The sequence below is a fragment of the Xenopus tropicalis genome, chromosome 8 (genome assembly GCF_000004195.4).
Source record: "Xenopus tropicalis strain Nigerian chromosome 8, UCB_Xtro_10.0, whole genome shotgun sequence".
Classification (NCBI taxonomy): domain Eukaryota; kingdom Metazoa; phylum Chordata; class Amphibia; order Anura; family Pipidae; genus Xenopus; species Xenopus tropicalis.
In genome coordinates, this window is record NC_030684.2 from 54,602,846 (window position 1) to 54,627,827 (window position 24,982).

The 24,982-nt window shown below is 36.7% G+C and overlaps 1 long non-coding RNA gene across 2 annotated transcripts; it reads right to left on the reverse strand.

Moving 5' to 3' along the window:
- On the reverse strand, positions 1-24,690 carry LOC100498196. 2 transcript variants are annotated; one of them, XR_001171699.2, is made up of 3 exons: positions 24,587-24,690; positions 13,702-13,811; positions 1-864 (listed from the first exon to the last, which is right to left on the reverse strand). It is a non-coding gene; the product is annotated as an uncharacterized LOC100498196 (long non-coding RNA). The 2 variants fall into 2 exon arrangements; XR_001925234.2 differs by having other exon boundaries at positions 1-965.
- Positions 24,691-24,982: the final 292 nt, after the last annotated feature.

Genomic DNA, 24,982 nt, shown 5'->3' on the forward strand with positions numbered 1-24,982 from the left:
TCAATGGATGATATATACAGAATCTCCCAAAATACAAAACTATAATGGCTAATCTGTGTACATACATATATGAAACTACACTTACTTAGACATGTAATAGCAAACTCAGACCATGGGCCCTGCTATGCTACTCCATTTTGGTATAATGATAGGTCAAAATAAAAGTCTATTTACTCCTTCTCTCTTTTGCCTTTTTCTCTCCTTACTATGTTATATTTTTTGTTAAATTGGCTGTAAAATGAATCTTGTAAATAAATTAAAAAAAGGCAAAAAAAAGGAAACTGTTGGCCTGGTTATCATGATTAAAAGGCACATAACACAGAAATTCAGCTGAGAAGTATGCATATTTGCTTCTGTCGCTAAATGCTGAATGCCGCAGTCAGTGGTGACTAAAAGTTATTTTTATTGCAGATTTTCATGGATAAATAGGTCAATTTTACAAGCATACATAAAAAGCAAAGAGAAACATGAATTTGCTCTCCCTTTGGGAAATATCCGACCATACTTCCTCTCAAAGCAACTTAAAAACTTGATATGAGATGGCAAATTAGAATGTGTTTCTGCTTTGAATTTCTGGGTCACCTTATACATTCTAACAGAGAAATTCAGAAGGAGCCATATTCAGAGAAAATAAACATACTCATCTTTATTTATAGAAAGACTTTGTAACGTAACCATCGCTTGATAAATCTCCAGTTTGACAAATATCTTAATTTCTGCTGTGGATTACATGGATTAAAAACCATGTGCACAAGACTTTAAGCACATCTCCTTCTATTGCAAGCTGTAAAAGTTTTCCAGTCATAAGAAATGCTGATTTCTTCTTCTGAAAAGAACCGAGTTTCTGTCTCTTTAGGCATTTACCTGAAATGCAGAATGATCAAGAGACGTTACTGGCATGTTGGCAAAGATTAAGAGCCCAGACGCTTGCGGTGGATAGGCTTTGCTCCCAGCAAGAGACAACTCTGCAATCAATAGGAATTACTCAGATGAGATTTAGAAATCATTGTAATAATTAAGTCAGCCAAAGACACATCAAAAGGCTGCGCTGGCTTAACATGATCCATTACAGTAGTTGTTGGGTTTACTGCAGATTTTGTGGATGAAGGCATCTAAATGTGAAAGATTTATTAGGTTCCTGACAAATTTCAACATACCATAAGTACCCCAGATTTCCTTAAAGGGATACAGCTATTAAGATGTGTGTATAAGAATCTATTTTTAAATTTGTCGTAGTTAAGGGGGTTTATTTAAAGGGATTCTGTCATGATTTTTATGGAGTACTTTTATTTCTAAATTACACTGTTTACATAGCAAATAATTCACTCTACCAAAAAATATATATTTTTTTAGTTGTAATACTGGTGTGTAGGCAGCCATCTCAGAGTCTGAGCTTTCAGAAGGAGCCAGCGCTACACATTAGAACTGCTTTCAGGTAATCTATTGTTTCTCCTACTCCCATGTAACTGGAGGAGTCCCAAGCCGGACTTGGATTTCTTACTATTCTGACATCTACTGGGAGCTGCTATCTTGCTACCTTTCCAATGTTCTGCTGATCGGCTGCTGGAAGGGGGGTGATATCACTCCAACTTGGAGCACAGCAGTAACATGTGACCAAAGTTTATCAGAGCACAAATCACATATCTTTATTTATAAAGCACTTCTTATATACACAGTGCTGTATAGTAGAATAGATTAATACAAACAGGGGGTTATTAAAATAATTATAAATACAAAGTATAACACTAGATACAAGGTACAGTCGCAAAGAGACACGAGGATGGAGGTCCCTGCCCCATAGAACTTATAATCTAGATGGCATTTCCCAGGGTGCCACATGACTGTGGCACCCTGGGAAATGAAGAATATGGCTATCCCCATATGAAATTTCAAAATTAAATATAAAAAACTGGATTTCAATGCAGGATTCTGCTGTAGAAACTCTATTAACTGATGCATTTTAAAATAAAACATGTTTTCCCATAACAGTATCGCTTTAAGAGAAAATCTTCAATGTCCAAGCCTATAAAGTTACTAAATATTGTGTACTAAATATCAGAAACAAAATACAAACATAACGGTTATAAGGGCAAGGTGTCGACACCATATTAGTAAAAGTGCATAGGCCTCATTTTCCCCATGCAGTCGGGAAATTGGAAGAAAAAAAAGGCAGCAGTTGTCCTTTTTTTGTGCTTTGCCTGCTTATGTAGGGCATTGTGCAAATAGCATCCGGCCTCTGCATTCTGTTTCAAAGCACTAGGACTGTTGGCTGTGGTGTGAATTAATCATTGTCTGCATTAGGTGGCGCTCAATTCCAAAGAGGTAGTCAGGGGGAGACATGTAAGGTTCTAAGTGGCAGGAGGCACAGTTCACGTTTGGGCCCTGTCCCTACCGCTTGCTCTAAGGCAGGCAATAAGGACATGGATGGGCTGTGCCTCCTGATGCTGATCAGATTTTTGATCCAGCTTTGTGCAAAGAACAGCTAGTCGGGGGGCACAAGTACTTAGGAGTTGAGTACTAAGGGGCACTCTCTTGCACCCCCTTAATGCTTTTGCGCTCCAGGTGTCATGAATGACCCCTAATGCTTTAAACTTGCTTATTATGCAAGGTAAATTTTTTACACAAGCTCAAACAGTGTATAACCACAAAGTTTGTAGTTTGCTCTGTCTTTTATACCTGTGTATACTATGTTATACATTCCCCTGCATTTGTACCTAGAAAATCTTGGCAAATGATCAGGACCTTGCCAGCTGCATGAAAACTATAAGTCTTGGGTACTAGAGGAATACATGTAACAATACTATTTGGCCATCCAGGTGAATCCATGTATTCCATGTAATGTGTAACTGTCAGGCTCTTAAACTTGGTCCAATGAGGTAATTACATTTCAAATTCATGATTTGATCATCCAAAAATGTTTATAATTAAAAATAAGCAAATAGATATATATATATAAATATATATATATAGCAATTGTATTTAAAAATAATTATAAATACAGGCTAACTTTTTAGTGCAACTAGAAGTTGTTAGGTGAACTTATAGTTATCACATTACTGTATAGAGCTACCTAAAATCAAAGCCATTTACCAGAATTATAGTCATCGTTCTGTATATGAAATTCACTAGATTTATTCTTCTAATTTACACACTATAATCATCACAATGTGCATTCAGAGCTGATGACACAGCAAATCATGTTTCCAATGGAGAAAATCTCCTTTTTTCCCTTTTCTGGGACACTCTGCAAGCACCTGCTACTTTACAAATCTGCCTTCCCACAGGTCTACTTACATGCTTTAAAAACCAACCAAAACTTACAGAACATAGATCACATTTCCAAGATGTTCATTTTGTAACTAGAACAAAAACAATATAGCGAAACAAGAGCAGCCTTCAAGCACCAAGGGAATATCATAATTATATCTACAATGTCAATGTCAAATCCTTCTAGCAACAACAGCACTGAATAAATATACAGTTGGCATTGATTTTGTACATCTAACCAGTGGGGATAAAAACTCATACTCACAGAACAAATCAGTGGAAAGGTAAAATACAAAGTAAATAATCACATTCAATACCAGGTGCTTTGAGTTAACCCAAGGGATAATTCTCAAATAATAATCTCAAACAGTAACAAATTGCAGATGCTGGAATATAGCATTCATCGCATCATAACATTCTGGGCAAGAAACCTAAATGGGTTTCTGGAAAATGAATCCCATACCTGTACATGTATGGGACCTATTATCCTGAATGCTCAGGACCTGGGGGTTCCCAGATAAGGAGTCTTACTGTAATTTGGATGACCATACCTTAAGCCTACTAAAAATAGTTCAGACATTAAATAAACCAAATAGAATTTTGTTCCCTTCAATAAGGATTCATTTTATCTTGGGATCAAGCATGAGGTGCTGTTTTATTATTAAACAGAACTTTTTTTTTATAATTTTTAATTTTTTTTTATATTTAGCAAACATTCTCATTTTTAATCAACAGATATTCAAAATCGTAATATTACACAGAAATTAAGATATCATTTTTAAAAAAAATGTGAATTATTTGACTATAATGAAGTCTAGGGGAGGTTGCCTTCCCACTATTTGGAGCTTTCTTGATAACGGATCCTACACCTGTATATTACATAGGCTTTTTTGTTTTTAGCTTGGCATAATGCATTCAGATTAGTCTAAATTATTATCACTCTCATCATTCTTATTAGAAGAATTATGTTTCACACTGGCACTTTTATTATAAACCAGACACACCCTCTATGTGTTTTAAACTCACTGACTGTGAAAAAGCTCACTCGTTTTAGTGTCTGGGAATCCCTGACAAAATTGAGAAAATTTGAACGTATGCACTAAACAGACTATCTTATTTTAACAATAAAGAGTCATGGTACATAAATGAAAGTAAATTATGGTGCTATTTAGTGCCAATGAAACTTCTGTGGTGTCTGAACAGCTTTGACATTTCTCTTAAGGAATATATAGGGTCAGATTTACTAATCTTTCATATTTGATATTTCCTCATTTTAAGGCAGAATTTTAATGCTTTTAAGACTGGACATATCCACTGAATTAAAATATGCACTTTTTATTGGCCTATATTTCCCTGCTAATAATTATAATAATATAGATTTAAGCATTATAAGAAGGGGGATTTACAATGATGGGTACCAAGGGGTATATTTATCATGCTGTGTAAAAAGTGGAGTAAAACATTAGCGGTGATGTTGCTCATAGCAGCCAATCAGATGCTTTGCTTTGGTTTTCTAACTGTTGAAATCCAATTACTGATTGGTTGCCCTGAGCAACATTACCAGTAATGCTTCGCTCCACTTTTTACACAGAATGATAAATATACCCCCTAGGGTTTCTCTGGTCAGGTAGCGGGCTGTGACATTACAAGGGGGAAGGGGTGGCCAGTGATGTCATGGGGTAAAGTCAGTGACATCACGGGGCAGGGCTACAACGTGTTAATTGGCCAATCGTCGCATCAATCACAGCGAGTCCTGTCCCGGCTGTTCTAATTTGGAAAACCCTTCCAAAAAGCCAGGCTGTCCAGGTCAAAACTGGACAGGTTGCAACCCTATGGATACCTGTAATACATTGTGGGGCATATTTATTATGCTGTGTAAAAAACGGCGAGAAAATTCGCCACACATCGGCAGGCTTAGCCGTGTAAAAATGGCGTAAAAACGGCGTTTTACACGTTTTTTCTTCCACTGGAACTTATGAAAATAACGGCGTAATATCCGGCATTCAGATGGCGATCTTTTCCATTTATTTTACACAGTTTTTTCGGTGAATTAGTTTTACACAGCATAATAAATACGCCCCTGTGTGTAAAACACTTCATTTTGGGTAATGTAAGTTAAACAGCAAGAAAAAAAAAGTTGTATTTGAAAGCTGGTAATAGTAGTAATTAGTGATGAGCTAATCAGTTCCGTTTCGCTTCGCCGAAAAATTCGCGAATCTATCAAAAGATCCGCAAAACGGCGAAAATGTTGTGCGGCAAAAAAATTGTCGCCCATGGCTATTCTTTTGTCGCACGGCTATTATTTAGTTGCACGGATATTCTTTAGTATTGGGCCCTTGCACAGTTATATGGGTTGTTAATGTAGTCAAGACTATCTGCCTGCGTAAGGGCACTTTAAATCAGCTACCTGTATCTTAAAAGTTTCAATCGTATTATTTTCCCCATTCCCTTGTAAAAGATCTGAGTAAATACTATATGAGATGCATTGAAAATCTCCATAGTACGAGATTCAGGAGAATGGTGTCCTCCTACTTCAGTTTCCAACAGAAGAATAATCAAATTAAATATAGTTATTCTAGAAGTCCACAAAATAGCAGTGATTGATTTAATGCTATTATAAATGTACCTGGCCACACTGGGGACTGGTACTGTTCTTGATAGTTGGTTAGGGTTTAAATGTTTACTTGTTATTTTCATCTGTAAATTTACCTCAAGATGGTGAATCCAACCAAAACATAGGGGCGCCGTCATGAAAATGCGAGTTCGAATCCCGAATGGGACAAATTCGGATTGGATACGATAATTTCTGAAGATCACAAATATCATGAAAATGCTTAGGAAAAATCATATTAGTCCCGATTATATCGTATTGGTGATGCGAAAATCATGAAATTTTTGAAAGTCTTGAAACCTCTCCGATTTTTCCGCGCAAGCGCCGAATAATTTGGTGAAAATATGCTCGGAGTTTCAAATGAACTCTCCGAGCGTTCGTGTCTTAGTAAATCTGCCCCATATAGTACAGCATCTTTTAGAATTAAAACAATGGTGATGTGCTAAACACTACTGTTGATCGCTGGGCGAAGTTTCTTCTGTTTTACGTATTTTAGTTTCCATGATGGTGCTTCATCTGTGTTATTTTATGGTCTCTTTAGGGGACAGTTCTCTGTACATGCTACTACATGTGCTACAGTTTTAGTACTTTCTTCATTCTTATGATTTGGCTGATTTGGTGGTTTCTGAAATGATACAGCCTTTGTATAAACAAACTATGTTACCTTATAAGTGGTACCTAGGCAAGTTGATGATGTAATGCGATGCATTTAATGAAAATAGGCTTTAAAATATGTGCATTAGAATATGAATCACATGCTGTGTGTTTGGTTTGGATGTTGGAGTGCCTGAAAATAAAGCTTAGTTGCAACACACAATTGTATGGCAGTTCAATGGAAAGCACAAAAGTAGACATATTGGTGGTTTGTATCAAAGACTTGCTTGTAGCCTTTACAGAGAGATACCATGAAGCGATGGCTACCGTGGTTATTCCAAGATGATGCTAGACCACATCTCCCACCATTCGTCAATATATAGTAAGGTCAAAACCACCCTGGGAGATCCCCAACAGCAAGCTAATTCAGGATATACCCTTCCAATGAAATACTGGTCATACAGTAAGTTCCTGTGCTATCAAAGCTCTGAATATTGGTAGAAAAAAACTATTATTCATAGGTATACAAAATTAAATCTTTACAAACCACATGTAAAACCGTTTTATTTTATTTGTTGATTCTGCCTTCTGCTATGCTATGAAACATTATTTTCAGCAGATCTGAGAAACTGAATCCCTATCAGTTGGTAGTGATGCACAGAAACATATATCACTTGGCCCCACACTGTGTAATAGTTCTGTCTTTATACATCAAGCCATTAAATGAAGGTTAACAGGCCGTGTATAGTATCATTTACAATAGACTTAAAAGTGGAATCCACTAGCATGACATCAGTTAAAGCAACACGAAGACCTGAGCAACAGAATTACTGCTTATCAAATCAGTTGGCTAGCATTTTAAGCGCATCATATCTGTGGACATACTCACGTTGTTATCTCATATGCTTTGAGAGATAATAAACAGTGATCAGTATGTATTTATTCATGATATATTACCACTTTTTAAATTAAGCTCATGATTTTCTCTGCATGATAACAGGTCAAGTTTTATGCTCCTGCAAGTTAATTGGCTTTCTGCTGTTAGATGGAAAATCCCACTCACTACTGTGCATTCTCTGGGGATTCTACTTTATATTGAATGTAGAGTTCCTAGAGAATATTGAAAACTGGCATACATACATGTAGTATAGTACTATGGGAATAATGTGGAACCATCAATCGGTTTAGATAAAATGAATGGATATACTGTATATAAACAGGTATGGGACATGTTATCCAGAATGCTGGGGACCTGGGGTTTTCCAGATAGGGCATCTTTCTGTAATTTAGATCTCCATACCTTACGTCTACTAAAAAATAATTTAAACATTAATTAAACCCAATAGGATTATTTTGCCCCCAATAAGGATTACTTATATCTTAGGTGGGATCAAGTACAAGGTACTGTTTTATTATTACAAGAAAAAGAACATTTTTAAAAAATTAGAATTATTTGCTCATAATGGAATCTATGGAAGATGGCTTTTTTTGTAACTTGGAGCTTTCTGGATAATAGGTTTCTGGATAACGGATCCCATACATACATACATACATATATACACATATACATACACATACATATATATATATATACACACATACATATATATATACACACATACAGTATATATACACACACACACATATATATATATATATATATATATATATATATATATATATATATATATATATATATATATATATACACACACACATACATATACACATATACATATATACATATACATACATATATACATACACATATATACATATACATACATATATACATACATATATATATATATATATATATATATATATATATACATATATATACACATATATATATATATATATATATATATATATATATATATATATATATACATATACACATATATACACATATATTTATACACATCACACACACAAAGAATTTTATGTGAAAATACATCATTTTGTACTGCAAAACAGTTTTTTGTGACTCTACTTTTTATGGTTTGAACAATATATCTGCAATAAAAATTTTTTTGATGAAACATTGAAGGGTGTGCTGGCCACAGATGATTATTTTCTATTTTATATACACATATATATATATATATACACACACATATATATATACACACATATATATACACACACATATATATATACATATACACATATATACACATATATTTATACACATCACGCACACAAATAATTTTATGTGAAAATACATCATTTTGTACTGCAAAACAGTTTTTTGTGACTCTACTTTCAAGAAAAAGGTTAAGGGAACATTTATATATAGATATATTTCCAAAAAAGACCAGCAACACCAAGGGGCACATTTACTAATCCATGAATCCGAATGGTAAAAATTTGGATTGGAAACGAACATTTTGCGACTTTTTCGTATTATTTGCGATTTTTTCGTCGCCGTTACGACTTTTTCGTAAATTGTTGCGACGTTTTCATAACCCTTACAGCTTGCGCGAAAAGTCGTGACTTTTTCGTAGCCGTTACAATTTGCTCGTATATTGACGCGTCTTTTTCGTATTGAGCGCTCGTAAATGGCGGGCAAAACTTTCAGACTTTGCATGATTTTGGAAGCCTCCCATAGGACTCAATGGCACTCTGCAGCTCCAACCTGGCCCAAGGAAAGTCACGATACTGAAGCTTGAATGAATCCAAAACTTTCGTAGTCGATGCGACGGCTACGAAAAAGTAGCGACAATTCGTGCAAGTCGTAACGCTACAAAAAAGTCGCGACAATTTACGAAAAAGTCGCAACAATTTACGGAAAAAAAACGCAAAATACCGATCATTACGAAAAAAACGCATTCGGACGCTTTTCGGACGTTTGTGGATTAGTAAATAAAAGTTTTATTTAAAAAAAGATCAATTGTGTATTAAAAATGCATGAACAGCCAACGTTACGTTTCGGTCCCCATCGGGTATATATATATATATATATATATATATATATATATATATATATATATATATATATATATATATATATATATATATACTTGAAGAGTTAAAGACAGTTGTACATTAAGTTGTTTATTTGTACATTTATAGATACATACATTCCTCTGTTTTTAAAAAAAGGTAAATGTTGCATTGCTTATTTTGCCAAATAATTCTTTAATATATTTAGGCTGGTATTAAGTAAGCCTAGAGAACTCACAGGCACACCTAACCTCTCCTTATAATTGCTCCAGTGCTCAGTACTGAGTGGGACTGGCCCATCTGGAATACACAAAAACCACAAAACTGCCACTCAGAATTGCTCTTCCAGGAGCTGATTGCCTGTGTTTATTGTGTCGAACAGGCTGCACACAATGTTTCCTGGGCATGTCCCTTTGTCAGGTGTCATGGAAGGGCAATTTTGTGTGCCAGCATCTGTGTTTTTAAAAAGTACAAAGTTTTATGCTATGTCTCTTATTTTTATTATCTCTCTTTTTTTCAGTATTCAGTTTGATCATTTTCATTTGTTTGACAACAAAAATATATTTGCACACAACTGATAGTAAATAAACTGCACACAGTATTTCCTTGCCTGGTTGTCTTGGTCCTTGCTAAAAGCCTGCTCATTGGTTTCTGCTGCTTGACCTTATTCTCTTTTCCTGACCTTAGGCTGATCTCTTTGCACCCTTTTTATTATGCTTCTGGCTACCCCACCAGCTACTCCACATACAATGGCTCCCTGTTCATCTTCCAGGTGTACCTAGTGTTGTTTAAGGTGCTTTTGGGTCCCTCTCCATGCAATTCTTTTGGTCAAATTTCCCAAAAAATTACATTGCCCAAATGTGGCCAGCTTACACTTGGGGCAGATTTATGAAAATGTGAGTTTAGAGCTCAACCCGCTTTCTGTTCATTTCTATGGAATTTTTAAAAGTGCATTTATCAAATGGTGAACTCTACCTTTCACCCAAACTCTAAAACCAGAAATTAAATAAAGATTGTAACAATTTGTTTAGGATAGCTCCAGTTGACTTCTACATGACCTCAACAGCTTTTAGATGGCAACAGTTTTGTAGTAGTGTTTTTTATGCTTAGTAAATCACCCAAAATTCATGATTTTTTTCTACACAAGAAAATATGAATTGTGAAAATAAAGAAATACGGACATTAGTAAATGCCCCCTTAATGTACATTCAAATGTGATCATCATCCCAACTATTTACCAAGGGACAAATATCAAGGAATCTATTTATGTTTCTGAGAACTTTTGGTTCTGCTGGTCCTCCATATTCCTCTGTAAAATCCCATGTTTGGGGTATCTAGCTCTTTTGTTGAAGACTCCACACATGGTGCATCTATATATAATAATACCAGGTAAACACTCAAAAATGGAGATGGGGGTGAATTAAACACACATTAACACAATTAAATAAATATAATAGACAGAGAGGAGCACACCCTTCACAAGTCCAAATGCCCTGGGTGCAGGTTAAACATAAAAAAAGGACTTTTTTTCAATAAACACTTTTTTCTTTTTACATTAAGTTTAAAATGTATCATAAACTCCAATTTAAATTTCCCTTTACTGGCCAAGCTATCATAAAATCAACAGACTGAGCGAATCTGTCCTGATAGGAAACGACAGGAAAATTTGCGAAACAATTTTGCCATGACCACACCCATTTTGACGCAAGCACACACAATTTGACATGACTGTGCCTATTTTGATGCAACCGCACCCAATTTGTCAGTCAGAAAGGTTTTCCCACCGTTTATGATCGTTCGGATATGAAAATGTTGTGACTTTCCGATCGCCAATACAATATTATCGTGACTAATACGATTTTTTGTAAGCATTTTCGTGATATTTGCGATCATCAGAAACTATTGTATTTAATCTGAATTTTTCCCAATTCGGGATTCAAACTTGTACTTTGATGAATAAACCCCAATGTCTTGAGTACAGGCTACATAAGGAATAATGGGTTTATGTGTTCCCTTGCACATGAGAATAAAAAAGCTACCACAGAGGAATACATAAAAAAGACGTGTATGCAAGAAACCTTATTTGCAATTACCTGGAAAAAGATTAAAATAATTAAAAGGCATTTTTTGTATGCTTTTAAATGGTGTATAATGTTGGATACTATGTCAGGGTCATGCTAAAGAAAGGTTTTCTGATAATGCAACAGGCAACATCTTATCTGTTTGTGAGATTGTACATGGAATGTAGCAACATTTTGTCTTTAACTGTATAATTCACAAGTAAAGGTTATAGAATTAAAAAGATAAAGTTATGTTCCTATTAAGATTTTGTGTTTTTTTTTTTTTTTTTGCTTTGGCAAAAGAGCATCTATGGGCAAGTTAGCAAGATCACGTTAAAGGACAATGAAAGGTTAATATAAATTAAAAGTAAGTCTAAAAGCATTCTTTTTAAGTACTTACTGCATATCTAAATTCCCAGATCCCTGCTTGCTTCTCTGAGATATGGTGCTGGCAGCCTACAGCAGTGTGAAGGCTACAGTGACATCACTGAAATCTCTCTCCCCTTCCTGTAGGTGCCAGTGGCAGCCTTCCTATTCTCTGAGCATGTGTGTAACTTGATCCTGTCTGCTGTTCTGAGTTACACATGCCCACCAGCCAATCAGAAGCGGATCTGGCAGAGGGGAGGGTGGGGAGGGAATGAAACACATGTGCAGTATAAAGCAAGGAGGGATAAGAAGGGAGAATACCTTTTTAAAGATAGCTGCCTGTTCTAGAAAAAAGATAAAAAATGTGAAGTAAGTGTGACTGAGTAAATATTTGATTAGGTGAGCCAAAAGTGTGGCGTTTTTACTAAACAATAGAAGGACTATTGGGCAGTATGCTTTTTAAATTTTGACTTGCATTCTCCTTTAAGACACCATAACAGAAGATTATTTCGCCATTGAGTTCTCCATATAGAGATTCATTCTGTAAAAATGGTTAAAACAGAATTATTGAGCACTCTAGCAGTTGGCTGGATCTGGGCAAGGTTGATGTAAGTCATTAAATTGACTTACATTTTGTGAGCTTTGGGGAAGAAACTATTGGCAACAGACAATCTGTAAGAATAACTGATGAGATATGCAGCAGGGTAACCCCTGTTTAATTTGATGCCCCTGACATTGGTTTATAAAAGCCTCAGAAGATGGTTGTTTCAAAAGCATATGCTTATATGACACATAGCACGTATTCAACATGTTTTTTAGATGACGACAGTCATATTTTTAAACGCAGGCATACTGGGGTCAGTATATGCAAGTCATTTTCACAGCTGGAAAAAAGGTGAGATTATTTGGTTGTTTTTTTATTCAAATTACCCGTAAATTAATTTTTTCTTAAATAGATCTGGGAATAGAATGCTCTGCTTATGTGCTCGGAAGGTCAAATGTAGAATAGGAACTCTTAGCAAAGCAAAAATATATCGATAGCATACGCACATTGGGCTTAATTAAAGGTTACAACGCTACTGCAATGCAAAATAGGATTAAACTTTAAAATGAGCATGCAGCAGACCATCATTTTCTTCTTTTGCCAAAGTGAAGTTTCCAAGTCATAAAAGAAGTGCAGATAATCTTTCCTCTGCCGCTGTATTACTATGTATTCTAAAAATTGGAGGTTTTGTGTAAGTTATGCTTTTATACCTGAAATGTGTGCCTATTAAAAGTACATTTCATAGAGTTGCATCGTATGAAGGGCCATAAGTTCTTTTACTTTTCCAGTTCATAATATTTGCAGCATTCTCCCCAGGCAGCCACTATCTGCTGGTGATATCAAGAAGTGGTGCAGGTAGAAATGGGGGATGCTGAGATATTTAAAGGAAACCTAGGAGAGTATGACTTAGTAGGAGTCTGTATTTCATGTCTATACCAAACAAGTCCCACCAGAGGATATACATGGCCTCCAGAAGACATTGGGGTAGGAAGAACATGTTCCTGCTGAGCTCCAGCACCAAAACAGCATAACTGAATAGCCTGTGATATAGGGTGAGATTGTAACTGAAAAAAAACATAGTAATTAGCTGCCATTAGGAGAATTTTATTAGAATTACAAGCACCTTTCTGAGGATTCTACAAGGGTAGGCTCTATGTTATCTTAAACGAGAGGATTATGTTTAGGGGACCATCAACTAGACCATTGGCCTGGGAGGGAAAATCTTGTATTGTGTAATGTTGCATTAATAAAAAATTCACCCATGTTGAAATTCGGATCGCTAACCATTACGCAGTTACATAGATTCTTACCTTGCTTCATGGTAGGAGGGGCCCTGGCTGTGACAAGTAGCTGCTACTAAGCAGCTCCATGTGTCTTCATCCTTAGACCTATTCCAAATCCACGTCAATGCTTTTTAGTTCTGAAGTTGGATTACAAAAGTAAAACAGATTATAAAAATGATGGATGGAATGCCCAATGCAAATTTTGAGCCACAAACACTTGGCAAAAATGGCAACTGTGATTGGGAATATTGATATATTAGTATTTTTAAATTCCTTTATATTAATTTTATTACTACTTTAACACAGTTCAAGCAAAATGACTCCTAATCAAGGCTGCTAATCTTAATTAATAATCTTGGTATTTACTGTATTTTACAAGATGTGCTGTGCCTAGATAAGGCTTGCCTTATAATGTTAAAATGTATCCAGATATTATAATAAAATCCAGAAAGTACATTATGCACTAGGCATCTCTAAATCATTTCACAAATAATATGTTATTTCCTAAAGAAAAGAAAAGAAACTCACTCAGAAGACACAATTGTTATCGTATGCACATCACTGCCTTCTTGAAGTGTATTACTTTATACAATATTATAGGCTTCTCTACCGCAGTAGAAAGCCAAAGATGTTTTGCATTAATGTTGCGGACAATGGAGCTTTGACAAAATACATTTAACATTACAGCATATATTAAGAATATATTACAGACATAGGAATACTTTGAATGCATTGAAAAATTGAAATGCTTAACCCATGTGAGTGCAGATTAGGGAACAACAGATGGATAAAATGCAACTCAATGAATGAACAATGACATTTGTTAGCAGAAAAAAACAGCTCCCCTACTGTTTAAAAGGTAAATATCACCCAAAGAGTATCTTTTAGGTATACTTTAAGCAATTTTTTTATTTTGTTTTGTCAACAGTTTAATATGCTACCTATTAAGCTGAATGTCCCTAAAAATAAATCATTTGGTACAAGATTATTATACATTGATAAAGTAGAACAATTGGCAGGTCATGCATGTTACTTGCTGTAAAAATAACCCCTAGCTAAACTGTTATTTTATTTATGTTCAACAAGGTGAAACAAGAACGTTAACAAGTGTCAGACTGCAATAACTACCAATTGATTATCAGAACTAAACCATAATAGAAGGCATTCCCTTCAGTAGTCTGATAAGGGCATGACTTTCTTTAGTGACATTTGGTAATTTCTCTGGCTCAGTGAACCAAGGAAATTAAGCTACTGGAAAGAGTCGTTCTACATCATTGTACAATGTAGTATTTTGTTGCTTGGTTTCGTAACAAGGCTTCTGCGTTATCAGCTTCAAGCAGCTCTAAAAGTGCAATAAAGTCAACTGAGTAAAGTACCATATGCTAAATAATTTGTTAGGAACAGTTTGATACACCACAGTCATAAAAAGTAGACAGGTTTTCATAGACCGAGGTTATGCATGATATCCAAACTGCTGCTGGATTATAGTGTCACAAAATGCCTTCTTACATTCTTAAATTACATGTAATTTCTTTATAACATAGACTCCTTAATCTTAACAGAAAATACAGTACTGATTATAAACTTTTAATAGAATAGATGCTCTATGTATCCAAACAGTGGTGTAACTAGATGTCACAGGGCCCCAGAGCAAATTCATTTTAGGGCCCCAAAACATAGGTAAAATGACCTACTCTAGCAAGACATTTTTAATTAGAGCCTTACTGGGCTCCCTACGCCCCTGGGGCCCCCTTCAACCTCTGTAGTTACTCCCCTATATCCAAAGTGCCACTGCTACTTTGAGATTACAATATATGTTGTTAGTGGCATGTTCCTGGGACAGACATTGGTTTATATATGATAGAGCATGATGGCATGCTCCAGAATAAACCCTGACTACTTTTCTAATTGCAGATATTTTTGTGTTTTTTGCCTATTATTGCATCCATGCACATTGACATACTGTAAACTGTTTCACAAGTTTTATCTTATTATTGTATCATTGTCTTTACAGCCTAAAAGAGTGAGGAATTATAAACTCATTTATGCTTAGTTTATTTTCCATTCAAACATGGCATACATTATTCTTAAGGTTTATCACATTTATCTGCATATAGGATTTAGATGTGCTACATTGTACATTGCCAAATCTACTTTTGACTTTAAACCTCAAAATATCATCACCAGAATATCTCTTTGAGAAGCTCATATACTTTTTAAAAAAGAAAATACCGAGAAATGTAAGTGCAATTAGTACAACCAAACATGCTTATCTTAAGCTTTCAACATAATGACTGAGCATGAAGACATCTAAACCTGTCTTGAAGGCATTACAGGAATCTGTATTCAGAAGATCTCTCAGCAGGGCATTCCAAAGCCTCACCACCTTCACAGTGAAGGACCATTTGCCTTTCAGGTTAATATATTGTATTAGTGGTGGACTCTTGAACTGTCTAATGTCCACTAAAATATTTGCGTAATCGTGTAATCATGCTCCTCTTCTGTAAGAAATACCTCTTCTCCCGAGAAAGCAACCTCAACATTGATAGTATTTCCACTCTCTCAGGCCTTTTATGTCTGCATTTTTTCTAGTTAATCAATATTCTTCTTCAAAACTGCACTGCATGCTCCATCTTAGGCCTTACCATGTCTCTATATTAAGGCAAAAAATCCATATTTTACACAAAATAGCACTTTATTAGCTTTCGCAAAACAACTATATAACAATATGTACTCCCTTCTGATGTTTGATTACAGTATAATATAATGTACCAACCTTTTACATTAATCTCCATATGTTTGGAAATTCCCTTGCAATATTATAAAAGGTTTTAATCCCCAAACAGCTGTCTGCATGATCATCCTTGGTAACAAGTATATTGTTTTAGTCTTCTTGCTTTTGAATGAGAATGCTTTAATTTTGGTATTACAGTCAAGGCTAACCTATTGTGATCCAGTCACGTTACATAGACTGCACCTAGGAAATAAAGATTAGTAAATATGGAAGGGGGCCCCAGGAACCATAAGCAAATTACAGGGCAGGGCCATGACAGGGCGAGGATGTGGACACAGGAGGAATAGGTTGCAAGGTGTCCTGGGGGGTGTAGTTCAAGATAGGATTGGATAGAGGGTGAGAGAGCAAATTAAGTGGGCAGAGCAGAGAAAGGTAGGTGCCATTTTACCTTTGTAGCCCCACCCACACTTTATTGGGGAATGATAGTGAGGAGATCCATTTTTAGTCACAGCTATGGGGGTGTGGTGGTAAGGATATGGAGGTATGGTTCATGAAGGATGGTGGAAGTTGGCTAGGTCCGAGGCTAGAGGTTATGTAGAGTAGCACTATTTAAAATGGGAGGGTTAAAGACAAGCAGGGCTAGCCTCAGTAATTTTGATATGATGGGTAACAAGGGATCTTCATATGAGCAGCTTTCAGTGGCTACTGGTGGAGATCCAACTGGATAGTTTCTCCAATACTTACTAAGCTGGAAATTGTAAAGGTATATGATGTAAATGATAGCTAATAAATTTGGCTGCAACCTTTTTAACCCACTAAAGTACACTAGGGGGCACATTTACTTATCCACGAACGCTCCGACCGTTTGCTCGATCGGTCCAATTGTATTTTCCGTGACTTTTTCATACCTTGTGCGACTTTTTCGTCTTTTTAGCACGAAAAAAATCGGAACGGTTTTGCCGCTGTTTACAATTGTTTGGTACGAAAATTTCGGGACTTTCGGATCGTGACATTTTCGTGATATTTGGTATATACTAGAGAGAACCTCGCACTACAACTCTACTAGGGTGCTCAGATGTGTGGTGAAAATTGGAGGTAGTTAGAAAGACACATGTATAAGACTGGCACACCTATAACCAGTAAAATCTAACTTTTATTATAGAAATACTAAAACTTATTATGTTAAAAGGATAGAAAAGCAAGAAAAAGGATTTCTAAAATCAATACCCTATGCCTTTCTTAAGAATTAAACTGACAAGTCTGTGATGATTATTACAGTACTGCTCTATCGAGGTTTTTGAGAAAATTCCTCACATCAGTGTAGCAAATGTAAAAGTTGCATTAGGTATGAGCAGTTCTACTAATAGTATCGACTGAAACCTCTACTTTGTTGCGATTGACCGGCAATTGTATCAGATTCGTATGGAACACACAGGAGCGAGGATAGAAGGTAAGTTTCTAATCTATTTGTTTCACAGGGTTCTATGGTTCGAATCCCAGACCTCACCGATTGAAAAATAATACATAATAAAATAATAAAAATTGAAAGAACGCAAAACTTGACAAGAGTTATCAATTCTTTATTATTTTTAACGGTACAAAAGTGTCGGAAAATGCCATTCCCCTGCAGGACACTAAAATTGCTGTCTTTAAACCCCTCCAATCACTTAATCATGCTAAATGCAAAAAGTAGCATTACAGATTTGGAGAATTTTAGACATGGTCATTTCTATGTCCTGCAGTGTAAAAGAATTTGTGACTTTCCATAGGTAACAAAGAATTGTTATATTGCAGGCAGGTAAAAACTAGCAGTATGTTATAATAAAGATAATCATAGGGCTGGGTGTAAATTCTTACTACAAGTAAAACTGTTTACACAGTTGCAGCCAAAAATCCACATATTCTGCAATGCCTTCATTTAATAACCACTGAAGGATATAGTCTGCCTCCCTGGTAGTCTAGTGGCATTCTTGTGTATTTTGTGCAGTGCGTATATAACAGGCCTAACATTTCATCAGTAATCCATCCCTGTACCAAAGCCATAGACAATATATCAATTAACTCTGCGCATCTTACCATAGCATACTGTGTCAGATAGTTGTGACATCACAGCTCCCCTTTATCAGCACTCTTAAAGTGATACTGACACCAAAATTCTTTTAAAAATATGAACCTACTTCCAAACCTACCTATAGGTCATGTTGACTGTTTTTTCCTAAAAGTCCTATTTCTCTACATAAATCCTACTGAAGATCCTGAACCCGACTCTCTGGCAGCCCGACTCTAGCTTCTCAATCTGTCAAAAGGACTACGTCATAAACTGGGAGGATTCAGCTTGCCGTTTGCTTCAAAGAGTTCCCCCTCCTTTATATAAGTGATGTATTTGACTGAGCGCTCAAACGATATATATTGGTCAAAATGTGGACAATACATTGAATATAATACATATATATATAGATATATAGATAGATATGAGAGAGAGAGAGAGAGAGAGAGAGGTAAGTGTGAGGTTTGACATAATATCTTATATTGTCATATTGATATTATCATTTATCCATATGTTCTTATACTTTGATATACCTTGGAGCTTAGCATATCATACTCCATTTTAGAAATATATCTCCATTTTGTAACTGCAAACAGCAAGGCCTGAACATCTCACAATAGTTTGTTTTTTCCAAATAGTGCCCCTGCATGGCTTGCACATTGTGAAATACATATTATGTATCTTATTAGTGACATTCCTGTCCGGTACAGGCCATCTTTGAAGGCCATCTTTGAACCTACAATGGTCTTTTTCTATTTGCTATAGCACCCCCTATGTGTTTGCGTGTACACAGAAGGTTATAAAAGCTATGATCATGTAACAATAAATTGAACAAGTTTTAACTTCCATTGTGGTTGCGTCCTTCAGGTCCCTCAGGTCACTACATTTAGTCTGCAGTCAGGAACCCTAACAGTAAGGTTCACACCATAAATGGTTGTTTTACCTGGGTGCCTGAGCTAAGAAACAACAAAAACAATATGACACCAACGACACTCGACAGGATTTGCTGATTCAATCTTCCAAAGGTTTATTTTTCTCAATGTTACGGTCCCCCACAGGGACGTTCGTCAGGTTGCAGTGTTTGGCTCCTGACGAAGGTCCCTGTGGGGAACCAAAATGTTGAGTAAAATAAACCTTTGGAAGATTGATTCAGCAAATCCTGTGAGTGCTGTTTTTCTGCATTGAGATACAGTGTATATATAATTAACCATCATTTACACTATCCACATTGTAACTTTTTAATATTTCTAATATTTCAAGTATGTTGTTTCAAAGTGGGGGCCTCTAACCCTTTGTCTAGAAATAAAAGGTATATTTCTTAAATTATATAGGGAAGGAAGCAATAAAAACAAGAATAATACAGTTTGTGTGGGTGGTTGCTTAATTGTATGTGGGAGATAAGATGCTGTTTCCTGCCTAGGAATACTCACACTTTTTTATAACAATAGTTAGTTAAAGCTACAGACTCCTATTCCATTCTCATCACCATTTCTTTAACCCCCTAATTTACTACTGTTAATTAAATTGGGTGATTGGTTTCTGTGGGTTCCTAGAACTAACAAACATTGCTTGTGTTAATACATTACAGCACAAATGTTTTTTCTTTATATAAACCTTCTGATGAAGTTTTATTTGAAAAATAATTGTAGTCATGGGTAGCATGTTCCCGAGACAGTTGTATTTTACCAAGTGGAAAGTCAGATCGGCACAGTATATGTTGATGGCACAGTCAGTTCTCATTATCAAGACTGATCAGGCTTCTGTCATACTTATATTTCCCACTCTGTCACATTGTATTCTGCTGTGAGCATTTCTGCGGCCTGCGGCTTAGTCTTCTTGTGACCTATTTTCTTTCCTTTTATAATACAGGGTGAGATTCCAGGTGGAAAAATTGTCATGTGCTGACAAACTCTTCATTTAACATTAAAGCTATTTCACATTGACTGCTCATTCTATCTGTCAGTTTCTACATCAGGTGGTTTTAGGCTGCTCACATAAGAAAAAGACATTTTAAAATTATAAAATAGAAGGGCTAATCTATCTATAGCTGCAAAGTAGAATCTTCACTTAATTCTGCTCTGAAAAGAAAAAAAGGTTTAATAGAGGGTAAGGATAATATATAAGAAAGTGAGTGTTGGAAACTGGTAAATTACTCGAATATTATATTTGTCTGCGTGCAAAATTATGACAGAGACCCATTTACCTATATATAAAAAAACAGTTATGCTACAAAGTACAAAGAGTGCTTTAAATGCCTGTATTAAAATGATGAAAATGGTTACATTGCAAACGAATGGCCACTTTAAATATACATTTGTTCTACAGTTTATGGACTTTCTATGGTTAAATTAGTTTATCTGTAGAGATGTAGCGAAACTCTCAAAAAAAGTTTGCGAACCCGTTCGCGAACTTCCGCCAAAAAGTGCGAACTTTTGCGAACTTTGCGAACCCCATAGACTTCAATGAGAAGGCGAACTTTAAAACCTAGAAAAACCATTTCTGGCCAGAAAACTGCTTTTAAAGTTGTTTAAAGGGTGCCACGACCTGGACAGGGGCATGCCGGAGGGGGATCAAGGGCAAAAATTTCTCTGAAAAATACGTTGTTGACACAGCGTTGCGTTTTGTGCTATAAAGGGCAGAAATCACACTACATTTCTAAACTTGTGTAATAAACTGCTTTAAAACGTCCCGCGTCTACATGCCAATCAAGTCGTGTAAAGGTTACAGCCGGTTCACACTCAAAGACAAAACGCCGCAGTTGTGGATACGGAATATATTATTGCTGGTGGAAAAACGTCGCTCAGGTGATTTTATTGCAATGCAATGTCACTACTATGTGTAACGTGTTTGGTGCACTACTATAAACAGAAAACAGCACTGGACACGTTAAAAAACAGTAAGTTAAATAAAATTAAAAAAAAAAAATTAATAATAAAAAAGAAGTGATCTCTGGTTGGTGCTGGGGGTGAACTACCAGGAGCAGCACACCAGTCCCCAAAACAGCTAGACTAATAGCACTGGGCTCTATAAATTACAGTAGCAAAGTAAAAAAACCCAAATAAAAAAAAATGATGTGAATGTGTGGTTGGTGCTGGTGCACTACTATGAGCAGCACACCTGTCTCCAACACACAGACAGAGCTGCAGTACACAATGAAAAGAGTAACAGTAATCAGAAAATAAAAGCAGTCCTTACAAGGACTATTGGGTTACAGCAGAGGAGATCAGCAGGACAGCTGTCCCCAGCAGCTACATACAGAGCAGTAGAAAATAGATTACTAGTCAGCAAAGCTACCTAAACTGTCCCTCAAATCCCTGCACAGCTCTCTCCCTATGCTAACTCATCAAGCACACACAGGCAGAATGTAAAATGGCTGCTGGGCTTCGGTTTATATATGGAAGGGAGTGGTCCGGGGGGGGGTGGTCCAGGAGGGAGAGCTGCCTGATTGGCTGCCATGTATCTGCTGGCTCTGGGGTGAGAGGTCAAAATTTGGCTCCAGCTAAGGCGAACCAAAAATTGCGAACATCGCTCGCTAAAAGTTCGCGAACTTGCGAACACCCAATGTTCGTGCGAATTAGTTCGCCGGCGAACAGTTCGCTACATCTCTATTTATCTGTAATAGTTTTATAATTAGTAGTGCCTTCTAGTAAAACCAATTAGAAAGAGCAGAAAGCGAAGGAGCATAAGGAGCCTGCGCAATAGTGTTACTTTAGCGTCAAATTCAAAGTTAAATAGCACTGGAATGTTTGTTTTGTTGCCCAAGCTGGCTCTGAGTATCCAGACATTAGCTAAAGCATTGTTGTTCATTGTCCTACTGGTTTTTGATGCTGAATCTTCATTGCCTGCCCTTGACCTTTTGCCTGACTCTGATATTGCCTCTGCCTGACCCCTTTTGTGCCACATTTCTGTATCAACCATGGCAGTGTATAGAATCCCTATCTTCCCCACAGCAGAAAGCCCGGGCCCCAAAAGGGGTTGCCAGGGCTCTTCAATTTCATCTAAAAGGCTGTTACTTGCAGTCTATTGATTACTTCACACTACAGTACAGGGCAGTATGTGCTCTGTATCTCATACTTGGTACAAAATATGGTGTTAAGTGCAGGCCAGCCCATGTCTGTTGTGGCCTGCATCCTCACAAGTTAAGGAATGGGTATGTAGGGAAGGGGGTTGTTTAGGTTTCTCTTGCCTTCTGCAGCTCATGAATACAGTGCTGCCAAATCTAGGTAGCACTGTATTCATCTGAGCATCCAACAGTCTCTGTTCTCTGAAGGGGAGCGCGCAGAGACCTACTGCAATTCAGGACCGGAGGGAAGCAGCGTACAAAATGCAAAATAACGGCAGATTGTGGGCATTTTATGCACATTGCATGCTGCCTTCCCATAAGTGAATATGCTTAAACTGTTTGTCAGTCATGTCAGGTTGCTAAAGAGTAAAATGTTTAAACCATTAGAGAAACCAAGGATGCTGCTGCCATGAGGTGAGTTGAGAAACTCTCCGGGCAGTAAAAAGCACCTCATGGTAACTTTATGAGCCAAAATTCAGATTTTTAAATCGAAATTTGGGTTCTGCTAGTGCAGAGAGTGCAATAGTGCTATCATTAAAACAGAATCTACATGGGGGGGGGGGGGGTTAAGAAAATCAAGTACAAGGATAGGATACAAGATAAAAGGGCATATGTAATGTAGATGGAAACCTACAAAAACTTTACAAGCGATGCTGGCACATACTGTATGTTCTGAAATTAAAGGTTATAAGACATTTGTTAAAAATATCTTCTTCGTTCTTTGAATGTTGAAGCAGAGCAGGGCAAGGTTTCACCTGTCATAGTCTGTTGACTGCTGTTAAACTCTAAGGTCTTTTGCACACATGGTGTTTTGACTGCTGCGGTCCTCTAAGCAAGAACTGAGGAGGCCAGAGTGCCTTTTTCTGTCTGAAACCACCTCCTATTCATTCGACAGATGCTAGTGCTGTCAGACGAGGATCTTTTGGGACCGCTCGCTTTGACTTTTTTCTTGTAATGCACGTATACTGTACACTTGCAACTGCTAATGCTTTTTGTTGCCTATAAATACATATACAGTGCTGCCATTTTTTATACAGTTTCTATAGACTCCATATAATATACACCCTTTCATTTTACTATGTCCTGACATGCTGCAAATAACATTAGCAATAATTGCTACCATGAACAGCACATTGCAGTGAGGTTGAGATTGTAGTCTGGGCAATGACTAATCATTGTAATATTTAATTAAAAGTAGTATGTATTTTTTTATGTGTGTAAGTGAGTGTGGAAGGCAAGTGTAGACAATTTTTATTATAGGAGACTATGAAAATAAAATTTTAATAGTAAAAAAATAGGAATGAAAACATATATAACCTTATCTACTATTTACTGTTAACATTTCTCTGATAATAGAAACCTATGTAAAATAAACAGCATTTGTCACCATGTTATTTTTGTTTTTTTTGCCAGTTTTCCAAAACGAAGTAATAGAGATGGCAGCAATATTATTATGCATATAGTGCTGACATGTACCGTAGTACTTTATAGAGATTATGCATTATATGCATTATTCATGTAAGTCCCTTCACCAGTGGCACTTACAGTTTCAAACACTATGGGCAGGTTTATCAGGAGTCAATTAACCTGCCCATACAGGTCAGATTTGTGGCAAGGCCACAAAGGCCTGGGTCTAGGACAGAAAGGTCTTTAGGGGCAGCATGCTGCCCAGCTGCGACTGCATTGGTTACAAAGCACTGGGGAAGTTTTGTCCTACCCAACGCTCCATACCCAAAAACGGAAGTTTGCTCGTCCGCACGGAGGAAGGGGGCAGGGTTGACACGCCGAAAGATTGACGGGGTTAATGCGTGGAGACTGGGGACTAGGGGTGTCCTATATGTGCTTTGGAGTGTGGGAAGAAACCAATGTAGACACAAGGAGAAGCACTATGTCCATGATGCATAAAGTATGCAGGCACTGATGTGAGCAATGCTTCAAAAAGGTCAAAAACACACACAAAGTGCATAAGGATGCAAATGGACTTTGTTTTAAAAAAAAAAAAAAAAAAATACAAAGTCCCTTACTCCTTCCCTGTCAACTTGTAAAAAGGCTCAAAATTTGGACTCACCTTAAACCATGGGCAATGGTGAGTCCCTTTGTCCTGATTTCCCCTTTGCCAAAATGCTTGCCGGAGAGTAGGATCTTTGTCACAAGGCAAGGGGGCCCAGAGGCCTATAGAGAAAAGGAAAACAATATGATCTCTGAGAAGGTTTGCATCATTTGCACCCACGGCAGGGCCAGGTTTCAGGGGGAGAAGGAGCGTTATAGCCACACATCTCACCCCTAGAGTAATACAGAGACTCAGGAGTCATTGCACCTTATCCTATAGAAATACCAGGAAATTCCCTAGCAGTCATTTGAACCGAGAAGCCACTTGGTTGGGTGAAGAAACTTTTTTAAGAAAACTCCTGAAGGTTCAGTTGTTTTAAACTAAATTCTTCTAGATAAGTAACTCTCTATCTCA